Consider the following 14,730-nt stretch of genomic DNA (forward strand, 5'->3'; position numbering starts at 1 on the left):
CCCGTGGGTGGGCGTTTCTTGTTTTGTACTATGGCTTGGTTAATATTGCAGCTATAAATGCATTTATTATATACTGAGATCCAATAATACGAATGCAGTTTTCTCGTCGATTGTTTCTTTAGGAAGTCTTTAGGAATTGCGTTAGTCCAGAAAAATATGAAAATACGAGCCCTAAATATGCGTATATAGAGAACATCACAGTTACTTGCTGCACAATTTTCTGAAATTGAGCAAATGACGAGGGATGACCCAGCCCCACGAAAAAAGGGATGTATAAGTATTATATAAAAAGAAAACCTAGGTATTTTTGCCAATTGTACAAAAACTGGTTATGTATGGAACATATAAAAGCATTTTGTGCTGATCATGTAGAAAGAAAATTTACATAATTTAACCCCCTCTATTTTCTGTTTCTAATTTTAATTTTGGATGTATCCTTTTTACTTGTATTACTGTAAGTATATAGAACAATAATATTGTCTTCTTTTATATTTTTCTTTTGTATTTTGCCGTTCATGATTTTTTTAATAAACTCTTGTAAAAAAATAATGGTGTTAGTTATTTCGCAGTAAACTATAAAAATATATATTGATAGACATATTATATGTACATTTAGGTAGTACAACGTTACATCAGTAAGGTTCCTTAAAAGTATTTAAAAAAAATGTTTTTTAATAAGAAGAATATTGTTTTAAATTTGGTCCTGATAGACCCCACCCGTGTATTTGTGTCACAAGAAAGTCACCCGTGGAATGGAGGGTTAAAAGTATATCAAAATTAATCATAAATGTCAAAAGTAATAAATATCATCTCATCCAATTAATAACAATATAAAATCATCTGTTTAAAAACACCCGATATCATAATCAATTTAAATGTGTAAATTTAAGTCTCCATTCTCTCCTATTCTTCGCCTTGGCTTTCCAGTTTCGTACTCCCAACATTCTCAAGTCTTCCTCCACCTGATCCTTAAATGCTGCCTCTCCTTCTTACTCCATCTATTCGTTGGTTATAAAATATGATGAATTACATTTCTTTAAAAGGTTTCCTTTGACAAAAGATACAGTTATGTCTTTATTTAAACAGATCGAACCTTTAATAAGACTTCCCAACAAAGAGGTAAGTAATATCATTAAGATATAATAAAATTTGTTATCACATTAACATTCATCTTCTTTTTGATGTGCCTATGCGTTACAAATGTTGGAGATCATCATGGCAATCTTTATCTTATTTGCAGCAGCGCGGAAAAGTTGCACAGATGTTGTATTGAACCAGATTCTGAAGTTCTTTAACCAAGATGTTTTTTTTTCTTCTTGGACCTCGTTTTCCAAATATTTTTCCTTGCAGGGTGGCTTGAAGGAGAGTATATCTGGATTCATTTCGCATAATATGTCCGAAGAATTGTAACTTTCGAGATTTGATGGTGGTCAGTACCTCTCGATTCTTATTCATTCTTCTGAGGATCTCCTCATTTGTGACTCGGTCAGTCCATGGGATCTTAAGTATTCTCCGGGATAGCGACATCTCAAATTCTTCCAGTTTTGCTACACATATCTTCGCTCAAGGTCCACGATTCAACACCATAAAGGACAGAGAAGACGTAGCATCGCAGCATTCTTACTTTTGTATCAAGAGAGAGGTTGTGACTCTTGAAGAAGGCCTCCATCCGATTGAAGGTGGATTTAGCTTTTCCGATGCGTGTTCTAATCTCCTGGTTGTTGGTCCATTCTTCATTTATTATGATGTTGTTTAGCCGGTAACCATTTAGTAGAATTCCTTTTTCGGTTTCGTGCAAAGCTTTGATAAATATTCTTTCAGAGTACAGATTGAAGATTAGAGGAGACAAAATACAGCCTTGCCTCACTCCACGCATGGTTTTCACATAGTCAATGTGTTCACCTTCAACTCTGAGATTTGCTGTCTGATTCCTAATTAGATTTCTAATTATTTTCAGATCTTGGTTATTAATTCCTGCTTCTTTTAGTATTTGCATCATCTTGGCGTGCTGGTCTCGATCAAACGCTTTCTCGTAATCAACCAGACATACGTATACGTCGCAGTTGACGTATCTACATCTCTGGAATAAGACTTGTACTGAGAACAAAGCCTCTCTAGTACCAAAAGCATTTGTGAACCCGAACTGGTTGGAGGAAACTTGACTTTCACACAGCTTGTAGATTCTCTTATGAATTACCTTTAGGAACAATTTTAGGAGATGACTCATGAGGCTTATAGTATGGTAATCTTCGCATTTTTTGGCTCATGGTTTTTTTGGAAGTGCAATAAACTCAGATTTCAACCATTCTGTAGGTATTTCTCCAGAGTTGTATATGCTGTTGAACATATTTGTGATTATTGCTATTGATTCGTTGTCCATTAGTTTAAGTAGTTCGGCTGGTATATTATCAGGGCCTGCTGCTTTAACTTTAACTAGCTTTAATTTAACTGTGTTATTGCGGAATAAACATTAACATTGGTGGATAAAAATCATTAAAAAGTCAAACCAACTAACATTAAAGTTCTAATGTATATAGAGAAAATACTGATCAGCACATATTTTTAGGGAAGAAGCTGTTACTCCAGTCCAACAGTTTTTTTTAACACAATATTTTTTGCTTCTGGAAAAGTGCAAATATCAGTAGCTGACTATATAGGTATATCGAGAGCAACAGCTTTAAAAACCATCACAGTTTGGAGCAAAATCGGTACACGTATTGTGTAATAAACTCAATGTAGAATAACGTGGACAGTTATTGCACCAAAAATGTTAATAGCATAGTCCTTAGGATTGATGGTATTGAAACCAATAACCAGCCATTTTATTCGCATGACCGGTTTTTGCGCCCAAGGCTGAAGAAGTTCTAAATTCACATTTTCCTCGTTTGTAAAGTGCAGTAAATGGCTAGTTTTACTGAGTTTTCTGGTGGAAGTGATCCATACCATGATTCCGATAATAGTGATGCTGACCCACATTATGTAGTGGAAGAAGAAAGTGACGACGAAAGAAGCAAAAAGTATGATTTAAACACCGATAACAAGGAAGGTAATTTTACAAGTTTTAAAAATATAAAATAATGCTCATATAGAAATGCAATTGCAGATAAGATGAACAAAGCTAGTGGTACAGGTTTAAATCGGGGATGTATTCCAAAGCATGTAACTGCAAACGATTTAAATGATAACTCAAACAGTACAACTGATAAAGTTATTCAGTTTAGTTTTATATCTATGCACCACATTCATATATGTTTTATTGTAGATGAAACTGCAGAAAGGCGCTTAAAAGAAAATACTAAGAAACGCAAGCGCACTCCTCAAGCCTGGAGAAAAAATATTAGAAAATTGCAAAGAAATTATGGAAAAGAATACACAACTAGTAGTGGTAAAATTGTTGCAGCAAAGAAACAAGGGTCCAGGTGTGTGTATCGTAGCCGGTGCTGTGAAAAACTGACGGAAATGGAGAAAGATGCAATATTTACAGCATTTTATACAATGGAAGGTAAGAAGATTCAAGATAGTTATTTAGGGTCGCTCATAGATGTAAGAAAAGTATTTAAAAGGAGAAAAACCAGCGTACGTCAAACGAAGAGGTATTCTTATCGCTCTAGTGTTTAAATGGGTAAAATCTGTAAAAGTGTGTCGCTCAGCATTTTGTAACTTACACGAAAATCAAGAGTATTGAAAATTGCACAGACAAGAGCTTCTGGTGTAGTGCTTGAAAAGGATTCCCGTGTTAAACACCATAATCGACCAAACAAAAAGCAGGAAAATATTGTGAAACAGATTGAGATAAATAGTTTTCATTGCTTAACTTAAGCATCAACTGAACGTTCAAAAAGAAGTTCATCTCCGGAAAGCCCAATCGTTCTACGATGATTTAAAAGAAAAACTAAAATGGCGCAAATCGACGAAACTGGTGAGACTATTTGTTTCGATTATCAGCAAAATTTGTCATTTCGTGTTTTGACTACGGGGGAAATATTTTATGCTAGGTAGATCTGGGTTTACAATCAGCTTTTTTACTCTTCTTCTAATAATAAATCACTCAGATGTTTGACAAAACACTTACGAAGAAACGCACCATAGATACTGTATCGTTTTTGTGGCATTTTATACAGAAGTATATTAAAAGTTATGTTACTATTCTGCACATATTTACTGACAACTGTGAGGAGCAGAACAAAAAGGTATTACGATCCATTTCCTTTTAACTTTAGCCAAGAACGGAAGATTTTCAAAAATAGTACACCATTTACCCGAGCCAGGCACAGCGAGCTTCTTACAGTGTGACCGAGATTTTGCACAAATTGAAATAAGAAGCATAAGAAAGAGATTTTGTATGTACCCGAAGAATGGTATTCATTAGTTGAAAGCTGTGGTGAAAAGTTCACTGTGGAACGTGTAACACAGGACATGGTGTTTGATTTCAAAACATATCTCGAGCTTTTGTTTAAAAAATCCGCTGTGGTTAAAAAGCGCCCTTTTACTTTATCGAAATATAGAGTATTTATATATAATTCTGCATCCCCTGAGAATATTTCAGTAACTGAAGCACATAATCCTTTCTCTTTAACATCATATGCTTTAAATAAAAGTTCAGGAACGATTATTGACCTAAACAGAGCTCCTCTGGTTTATAAGGAAAAGATACCACTGAAATCAACAAAATACGATAGCAGTATGCCTTTTGTGAAAAAATATGTTCCCCTTTTTTCCAAACATTTTATGATACAATCAAACGGGCAGATGCTGATTGCCAATAAATGACGATTCTGATTAGAGTGTTTTAGACTGTTCTCTTTTATTTTATTTTTGATTTTCTGGATTATTACAGTGATAATATAGATAATTTATTATTGTATTGCGTACTTTGTTCTTAGGTTAGTTCTGTTATAACCAATAAAAAAGATTTTTTGCAAAAACACAGCATTTTTACTATTTTTTCAGACAATGTTTCTTATTTTGGTAGCAATAACCGTTTATGTGCAACATTTAACATAAACTTTCAACAAAAAAAAAACAAAGTGAACATATACATATATTGTTAGAAAAGATGAGTTTTTGGTTATATTACAAAAGGAAAATGAAAAAATTCCCGTAATTTCAACTATGACTAAATGGCACGTTTTTCTCATTTTTCTCAAAACTGTGCAATGTACACGAGGACGGTTATTGCACCAAGCGCTTCAATTCAAGCTGTAATTATTTCAGGCTAGTTCTTAAAGTCATGAAGTCACTTCGTTTATTCGATTATTATTTTGCACTTATTGTTCCCCGAAAATGTTTATCTTTTTTATTTATTTACATAACAATTTTTGGAAAAACTAGAAACTGAAATAATAGGAAAAATTGGAGAAGACCAAGCAGGTTTCACAGTAGGAAAATCATGCCTAGATCATACGTACACATTAGAACAACTGATAGAGAAGAAAATGGCAAAAGGTAGACCGGTCCATCTGGCCTTTGTTGATCTAAAGAAAGCATATGACTCAATACCTAGAGTCAAATTATGGGAAGCAATGAATGATCTCGGAATCCGAAAAACACTAATAAAAGCAGTTAAAGCACTATACAAAGAAAACAAAGTAGCTATTAAATGTGGAAATAAAGCCTACAATCCATTTAAGACGACAAAAGGACTTCTACAAGGCTGTGCTACGTCCCCTACTCTGTTTAAAATATTCTTGGAAAAGACACTCAAACCATGGAGGAGAAAGTGCGAAGGAATGGGCATACCAGTAAGAGACGAATACCTATACACCTTAAGTTTTTCCGACGATCAAGTAGTCATCGCACAAGATGAAGAAGATCTCAGCTTTATGCTCAGAAAACTAGAAGGAGAATATAAAAACAACGGAATGGAAATAAACTTAGAGAAAACCGAATACCTAACAACAGAAAACAAGGATATGAGAAACCTAGAGATAGACGAGGGAAGACAAATAAATGGAACAGATAAATTCAAGTATTTAGGAACCATAATATCGAACCAGGGAACAACAGAAGAAGATATAAACAACAGACTGAGACAAACAAGAAACTGTATAAGACAACTAAACTCAGTGTTGTGGGATAAGAACATTACGATAAAGACAAAAAAGAGAATATATAATACCCTGACAAGAAGTATCCTGACATATGGGTCCGAAAACTGGACAATAAACAAGAGAAATAGAGGTAGAATAAGAGCAGTATAAATGGAGTTCCTGAGGAGAAGCTGTAGACTTACAAAAAGAGACAGAATTGAAAACGCAGAGATTAAGCGGAGAATGGGAGTGCAATCAGACATAATCGACTATATAGAGGAGAAGAGATTATCCTGGTACGGTCACGTCAGAAGAGCGGACAGAGGACGCTGGATAAACAAAATCACAGAATGGAGCCCGATTGGAAGAAGAAAGAGAGGAAGACCCCGAAGGTCATTCAGAGATGAAATCGACGAGGCTATGGAGAAAAGAACCCTGCGAGATGGAGACTGGAATGACAGGGAAAATTGGAGAAAACGGTTGAGTGAAGGAAGACAGTGAAAACTGTGGAAATCCTTAGTAGTAGTAGTACATAACAATTTTTCTAGAAATAGAGACATTTTTGCACTTTCAGAATGAAATTCGAATATAAAAAAAAATATGTTTTACCTAAATGTCAATCATCGTACAAAACAAAATAACTTCAATCTGATAATCTCATTTTAAATCCACAAGGACCTTGTTTGTGATCTAAGCATACATTTCTAGCATTTAATTTACACATTAATACAATTAATACTTGAAAGATGCAAATCTTTTTGTTTTTTTTTTCATTGGTTTCATTATTCTTAAACTTTTAGAAATTTTAAAAATAATAAAGATCTTGTCTGATAAAATTTTTATAAAATTTCAATATTGCTTAGTGATAATCAGACAAGATATCAAATGTGTCGCCGTTCTAAAGTTTCAAGGTAAAATGTCAAAGTACACGTATTAAAAATTATCTTGAAAAACATTGAAGTGTTGTTGAACAACTTGCAAAAATGTATTTGTGGAAAAATTAGATATACTAGTAGAAATCTGTTATCAAAATAGCAAAAAAAACAAACCAAACAAAATCATTATCAAGGGGAACACACGTAGACTCATGGAACCACTTCATAATCAACATAGAGGACGATGCCTACGGAAGCGGAAGGGGATGATTACGTACAAAGTACTGAGCATAATAACAAGAAAAATCCATATAAAGAGCAATGAAACAAATATCTTGTTTATACTTTGTGAATAACTATAACCGTGTGACGACACGGTGATCCTTGCCAGTACCATAGACGAATTACAGCAGGTAATGGAAAGAGTTTATTCAGTTAGTGAGGAATACGGCCTGAGCCTCAACTTCAAGAAGACAAAGTGGATGCTGATAAGCAGAAAGCAACAGCCTGCTCGACAGTTACGGATAAGTAACATACTAATTGACCATGTAGAATCTTATGTGTACCTTGGCACCAACGTAAATGCAAAATGGGAAAAGGCCACAGAAATTAAGGCGAGAATAGAACTAGCTAGAGCAGCATTTAGCAATATGAAAAAGCTACGTCTAGTTAAATGCTACATTTTTCCGATCTTACTGTATGGTGTGGAGGCCTGGACGCTGACGGAGACGCTCACGAGAAAACTAGAAGCATTCGAAATGTGGGTGTACCGACGCATTCTTCGTATATCCTGGACCGAACATGTCACCAACACAGAGGTAATCCAAAGAATCGGAAAGGAGAAAGAAATCGTGAATACAATTAAACAAAGAAAGTTTGAATATCTAGGCCACATATTGAGACATGATAAGTACCGTCTACTGCAATTGATTGTCCAGGGAAAAATAGACAGTAAGCGAGGGCCAGGCAGGAGAAGACACTCGTGGCTCCAAAATCTGAGGAAGCGCCGTAAACAAGATCAGAATTGCCATGTTAATAGCCAACGTTCGCAACGGACAGGGCACTTGAAGAAGAAGAAGAATAACTATGATTTCAAGAAGAGACACATATAATCCACAAGGAAACTAAGTTCCCATACACATATAATAGTTCTTCTTCCTCTTTATAAGCAATTCTACTTGTTCATTAGTGGATTAATAACTCTATGGAAGGTTATTACTCCATCTTTTGCGAAGATTTACAAATTTGAGTCTTACTCTGTCAGCAACATATAGTTAAAGATAGAAACAGATTACGATCAGGAAAAGTACGGAAAGGAAAAGTGACATATTAGATGATTGAAGAAATTCTAAAATAATATCAGTAATCGACAAAAGAAGGATTGATTAAATATGAAGTACGAATAACTGTAAATCGGAAAAAACTATATACATACTGTTAAAAATGTCATAATCAGCTAATTATCTAATACAAAGCCTTGACAAAAGCTACAACAAGTTCAGCTGTATGTATTGAAAAGCTTGAGTTTAATTTTTATTAGGACAGAGAATTATGGTAAAAAAATACCGTGTTGTAAAAGTAAAGTGGTGGAAGTTGAACCGTAGGGTACTGGAAGAGCTTGACGAAAAAATATGGTAAATGACTGATGGGAAGCTAACGGTAAAGTTGTGGTGCGAGTGGAAAAGGGAGTGCTTGGAAAATCATCTGGTAAAGCACCCCCTAGAGACAAAGAAACTTGGTGGTGGAACGATGAAGTGCAACAGAAGGTTAGAGAGAAAAAAGAGGCACAAAAGTAAATTTTCTGAATAAATTGACAATAAGAAATTTTATGCTCAGAAATTTTATGCTCAGAAATTTTAAATAAAATTTCACACACACTTAAGTGCTTCTTAATGATAATATTGTATACCTGGCCAGATTATGTATGTACCCACTTATTAGTTTAATAAAATTACTGCCACATTGTAAACAAGAAAATTTAAAATTAGTTTGAAATTCCTCGTTAGTGGTTTGACATTACATTGAGGGTTATCAGCTGTGACATTAAAATGGTGCTATTAATAATTTTCAAAGAGAAAATAAATATTACACGATATACTTACTGTGTGGGGATAGTATCATGAATTTTACCTGATATTCCCATCAGATTTAAAGTCTTTAACTTTAAAACGCATATAAAATATCTAAGCTGTCATTATTAGTAAATTAGACAAAATTTAAGAAGATTTTTTTATTTGTAGTTTCAAAAAAAACAAAGTTTTGTCTAATTTTTCAAAAACTTGTATTTTGAAAACGACTTCAGATCTGGAGATCGAAACGTCAAGTAGAAAATTCTCAATTTTTCAATCGTGGTTAATTAATTATATATAATGCATAAAAAATATTTAATAAACCCATCATGCGAATCAAACAAGTTGAGTACTAGTCTATAAACAAAGTTTCAACTTGGCTTTTTCTCTACTTTCTATAATTTGTGTCTGTGAATGATCAAGTAATACTTTGGAACTGGTGGCTTGTTTCTTACTTTATGTAAATTAGAAAAACAAACAAATATCTATAAAATAGGAGAAATTATCTAAACTCAACCATACCTACTAAGTATTTTTTAAATCCCACAAACTGACTTTTAATCCCTGAGGAAGATAAAGCACATTACGAAACGAACTCAGAGGTCGCGATTGATAGATGCGTCTCGAAAGCCGACGAACTAAAAACTGAATCGACTTTTTCGATTCGAATCTGAATCGAGCCGAGCCAATGCAAAATTATCCACCAGTTGGATAGGCGACCTTCAAAAAACGATAACTAGAAGTGGTGTAGCATGATGGGTAGAGGGGGCAATGAGGTTTAAAGTTTATTTACTATTTATAAGTGAGATTTTAGTTAGATATTGGCAAACGTAAAATAAATGAAGTGGATGTTTTTTTAGTGTAGCCCAGTCTGGTTAAAAAAAAAAGGTCGAAACATTTTTCACAGATATCTGAAGCTTTTAAGACATAGGTGGGGGTTACTAGATGACGAATAGATGAAAAACTACTCGTATTTTTACCTTGCGTTTTTTTTTAAACAACAATTTATAGTCACAATTTGATTTTTTGTCTATAAGTTTTTTCCCTTATATTTTACCTAAACAATATTTATATCGTTTTTTTATATCAAGAATATCTTTATTTTCCCGTTTTTTCAATTAAAATTGATAAATAATTTACGGAGATATTTGCAAAAAGCTTGCACTAATTTATAATTTTATTAATTTTTTTATTAACAAAATAAAATGTTATTAATGCATTTGAACATCGAGGAATTGCCGTCCTTTAAATTTGTGGGAAATTTCCCCCCGATCGGTCTAATAGTTTTGACTGTTTTGTGAGTTTTTTTACCAGCTATCTAATGGTTGTACGGACAAGTCTATAGCGTGAAAAATATAGAAGTTATTACAATTGTTTATAAATAAAAAACATACCCCTTTTTCAAACGTTTATTTTGTAAATAATTTCGATGAAAACGCAATATGCAGAGATAGTTTAGGTCTTAAAGAATCCTACGAAATTTGCTAAATGTGTCTAGCATCATTAATAGAGCAAGTTCAATAGTTCAATCCTATATTAAAATTAGAGAATTTGATAGATCTCAAATATGTAAACACGCATGGGATAATGAACATAGGGTTCAATGGAATGATTCAAATATAGTCCTAAAAGAAACGGATGGTAAAAAGAGAAAAATCAAAGAAGCGGCTCTAATTATGCTAATGAGACCAATTGTGTCGTGAATTCCTCGGCAGAATGTAGTAGGATCTGGTTACCCATATTGAAAGAGGAAGTTATTAAAAAGAAAATACCAATATTGATAAGTCAGTAACATATGGAGAATACATCATTTATATTTTTTAAATAACAAACATATAAAATCGGAATTTGGTATTTATTGAAGGTAAACTAAATGCAAGATCAAATACTTACCATGTCGGGATAGTATTATGAAGTTTTTTTTTTCCTGGTTTTTCCCTCATAATTTACTATGGAATCACTAACAGGAGAATTTTACTGTCATCATGGCATGTATTTGTCTTTTTAAAGACGAATTACATGTTATGATCTTGTCTGACGGATATTCTCAAGTTAAAGTTGATTTCATGTAATCGAATGAACTATCTTATAAGTAAAGTCGTCCCAGGAACGCAACTCAACATTATTGGCAATATCATTTTAAAGTCGTCTTCTTTAAAATGTATAATGTATGTCTGAATTGTCAATATAGATGAGTCAGATCAAATTAAATTATTAGAAGAATTTTTCACTAAGTAACAAAAACAAAATTTGTTTAATTTACTAATGTTTGTATTTTGAGAACGATTTCCGAAGTGGAAATTGAAACGTCAATAAACGTATTTTAACCTTTAATTGTGGCTTATTCCCATTTAAATAGTAATTAATTTAGAATGCCACAAGAAAATAGCTTCAGAACAACATTTTAAATATTTAGCCTCAGGGATAAATAAATTAAATAACTTTTAAACTATTTGACCGATCGGGGGGTAATTTCGCACAAATTTAAAAGACGGTAATTCCTTGATGTTCAAATGTATTGATAATATTTTATTTTTTTATTAAAAAAAATAATAAAATTTATAAATTAGTGTAAAAAACTGCTTTTTTGCAAATATCTCAGTAAATTATTTATCAATTTTAATTTAAAAAACGTGAAAATAAAGATATTCTTGATATAAAAAAATGATAGGTATAAATATTGTTTATGTAAAATTAAGGAAAAAAACTTATAGACAAAAAATCAAATTATGACCATAAATTATTGTTTGAAAAAAACGCAAGGTAAAAATACGAGTACTTTTTCATCTATTCGTCATCGAGTAACCCCCACCTATGCCTTAAAAGCTTCAGATGTCTGCGAAAAATTTTGCCGTGAAATCGAAGATTTTTGCATAACCAGACTGGGCTACTTCGTTTATAAGAAATTTTGATCTAGAAGTTACTCAAAATCCAGCGTTCTCTTATCTAGTCTAAGAAATACACTGCCATCATGCTCTGCTTTTACACTGACACTTTTACACAATTTGAAGGGATTTGTCCTCTTCAATGTGGGACGTAGGAGGATTTCCTGGTTGCGAAATTTAAGGGAGTGGTATGGGTGCAGTTCAATACAGTTGTTCAGACCTGCAGCCAACAAAGTAAAGATTGCTGTGATGGTAGCCAACCCCCGATAGGAGAGGTACTGCAAGAAGAAGTTCTCTTCAGTCTTCAACAGTCACATGGTTATGAAGTCTCTTTTCATGACTCCTTGATGAGTCTAGCCAATTTCCATAATCAGGTCCTTAATACCTACATAGAAGAAGGAGGAAGAAGAAGAAGAAGCTACTCTTCTATATTCACTTCTTGTCTGCGTCATTTATTATCGATTATCATTAATTTCTATACGTCTATGCTGAGGCGCTCTGATGTGATAACTATCAATACTGCGAATTATTTATGAGTTTTTCATTTATTTGGATATCTTTTTCATTTTGATGTGCAAGTTGGAAGATCTTTTCTACATAAATGTTAATTTATGTAGAAAATTTGTAAATAAATGCGCAGAGGGGAGAGGATGCAGCCTTATCTTACGCCCTTACCATTCATCCCCATATATTTTCCATTAAGACCAATCTCCCTTAACGTCTGTGTTAACATATATTTTTGTTAAAAGCTTTTTGGTAATCGATAAAGCAAAAAAAGACATCCTTCCTCTGGCCATATCATTTTTGCATGAATAACTGCAGGCAAAAAAGTGCCTCTCGTGTTCCTAAATCAAACTGAGTGTCTCCCGTTCTCTCTTCACATCCGTCATAAATCTGTTTATAAATTACTTTGTAGAACGCTTTGAGTAGGTCGGTGGCTCATAAAGCTGACTAGTCGATGATCTTCGCAGCGAATGGTGTTAAAAAAGAAGTAGATTGTAAAGTTATGTAATACCTGGGACATGAAATTATGATTGGCAGGGATAACCAGACTCATGAACTGAAGAGAAGAATCGGCCTTGGGTGGGCAGCATTTGGAAAACTGAGAGAAACTTTTAAAAGTGAGCTGCCCACATGCCTATAGAGAAAGGTATTTGATCAGTGCGTCCTCCCAGTCTTGACGTACGGAGCAGAAACACTTACCTTAACAAAAGCAGCAGCTACCAAACTGAGAGTCACGCAGAGAAGAATGGAGCGGTCCATGTTAGGAATAACTCTGCGAGACAGAATAACCAACGAAGACATCAGGAGAAGAACCGGAGTGACTGACATCATCGAGAAGATAGCCAGACTAAAATGGAGATGGACAGGACACATAGCCAGAATGACAGATGGGCGATGGACAAAGAGGTTATTGGAATGGAGGCCAAGGGAAGACAAGAGAAGCGTCGGTCGACCACCTACAAGATGGACTGACGATTTAAGAAGACTCAATAAAAACTGGATAAGAGCGGCGCAAGATAGACGGGGTTGGAAACATGAGGAAGAGGCCTATGTTCAGTAGTGGACTGTTGAGGCTGGATGATGATGATGAGATTGTAATGTTATGGATCGTGATATGATTACACCAGAAATAAAGATATTTGGGAAGAAAAGTATAAGCTCGCGTGGGTAAGTTTGCTATTCCTGAATTTCATCACTAGAAATATTTAAAATATAATGAAGCACAAAGGGCTGCGGAGACCAGGATATAAAAAAAAACAGTTACATAAAGACTTGAATGCGGAATAGTATATTAGACGAAGCATCGAATGCTTTGCTACATTTTAAACTATTATAAAGCATTATTTTCTCGTAGCTATTACATGGCATAAACGTAAAGTTAATTTTCAACAGAAAATTAAAATGTCTCACAATATAATAGTATATAATTAAAAATTAATTTGTTGTTTTTTGCAAATTACCAAAATCTTTACTGCTGCAGTTAAAACCAGGAATTGTGCGTTGTTTGTTATTATTTCCTTTGTTTGAAATACAAAGGTTAATTATATATGGACGGATTGTAGTTGCGTGATTACTTGTTTTGAATGTTTAAAATAATCCTATTCAGTCCATTGAAATTGCTAATTTTTACAAAAAAAAACGTTCGAATTCAATTTGATTAACGTGGCGATTATTTGATGAGGCATTCTCTACAAGGAAACATGAATTGGCCATAAATATAACTGAAAGATCTGTGGTCTCGGTACATTAAATATTGTTACGTAAGGTACACGATGTCTGTGACACACTTCTTCTTCTTCTTCTTGTATGTAAGCTTTAAAGTATGTTTCTTCTTCAATATTAGCCTCCTAAATTATTTAAATTATCGCACTATCTTTTTCTTGGTCTGACAATACTTCTTCGTCCATTTGGTGGCTTATCTCGTGCTGTTCGTACTATCCTATCCTCTGCCGTTCTACTAATGTGTTCGTTCCAATCCTGTTTCCGTTTTGTCAACCATCCATATGTCTTCTATATTGCTGTCACCTCGGGGGAACAAATAAGGGTTTAACCACCTTCTGTTATCTCCGGGTGCTCTGTAGAGGGCTTCGAATATCGCAGTCGAGAGCTCCTCTACCCAAGTCCATTTACTGGGTCTTCTTCTTCACGTGCCATCTCCGCGACGGAGGTTGGCAATCATCATGGCTATTCTGATCTTAGATGCTGCTGCTCTGAATAGTTCAATTGATGTGCATCCGTACCATTCCCTCAAGTTACGCAACCATGAGATTCTTCTTCTTCCTACATTTCTCTTGCCCTGGATTTTCCCTTGTATAATCAATTGAAGTAGGTTGTATCTCTCATTACGCATAACATGCCCCAGGTATTG

At 34.1% G+C, this 14,730-nt stretch overlaps 1 protein-coding gene across 4 annotated transcripts in view; it reads right to left on the reverse strand.

The window, feature by feature from the left end:
- Cpr (Cytochrome P450 reductase) overlaps positions 1-14,730 on the reverse strand; it is a 113,850-nt gene that overhangs the window by 64,007 nt on the left and 35,113 nt on the right. Inside the window, exon 1 of one of the 4 annotated variants that reach the window (XM_072525083.1) lies at positions 9,496-9,653. The exons of 2 other annotated variants lie outside the window; for them this stretch is intronic. The gene's annotated coding sequence lies outside the window, so the exon portion shown is untranslated. Of the gene's footprint in view, positions 1-9,495; positions 9,654-14,730 lie in introns of those variants that run through there. One more of the 4 variants, XM_072525085.1, reaches the window with a different exon arrangement.

This window comes from Diabrotica undecimpunctata, chromosome 3 (genome assembly GCF_040954645.1).
Source record: "Diabrotica undecimpunctata isolate CICGRU chromosome 3, icDiaUnde3, whole genome shotgun sequence".
Taxonomy (NCBI): domain Eukaryota; kingdom Metazoa; phylum Arthropoda; class Insecta; order Coleoptera; family Chrysomelidae; genus Diabrotica; species Diabrotica undecimpunctata.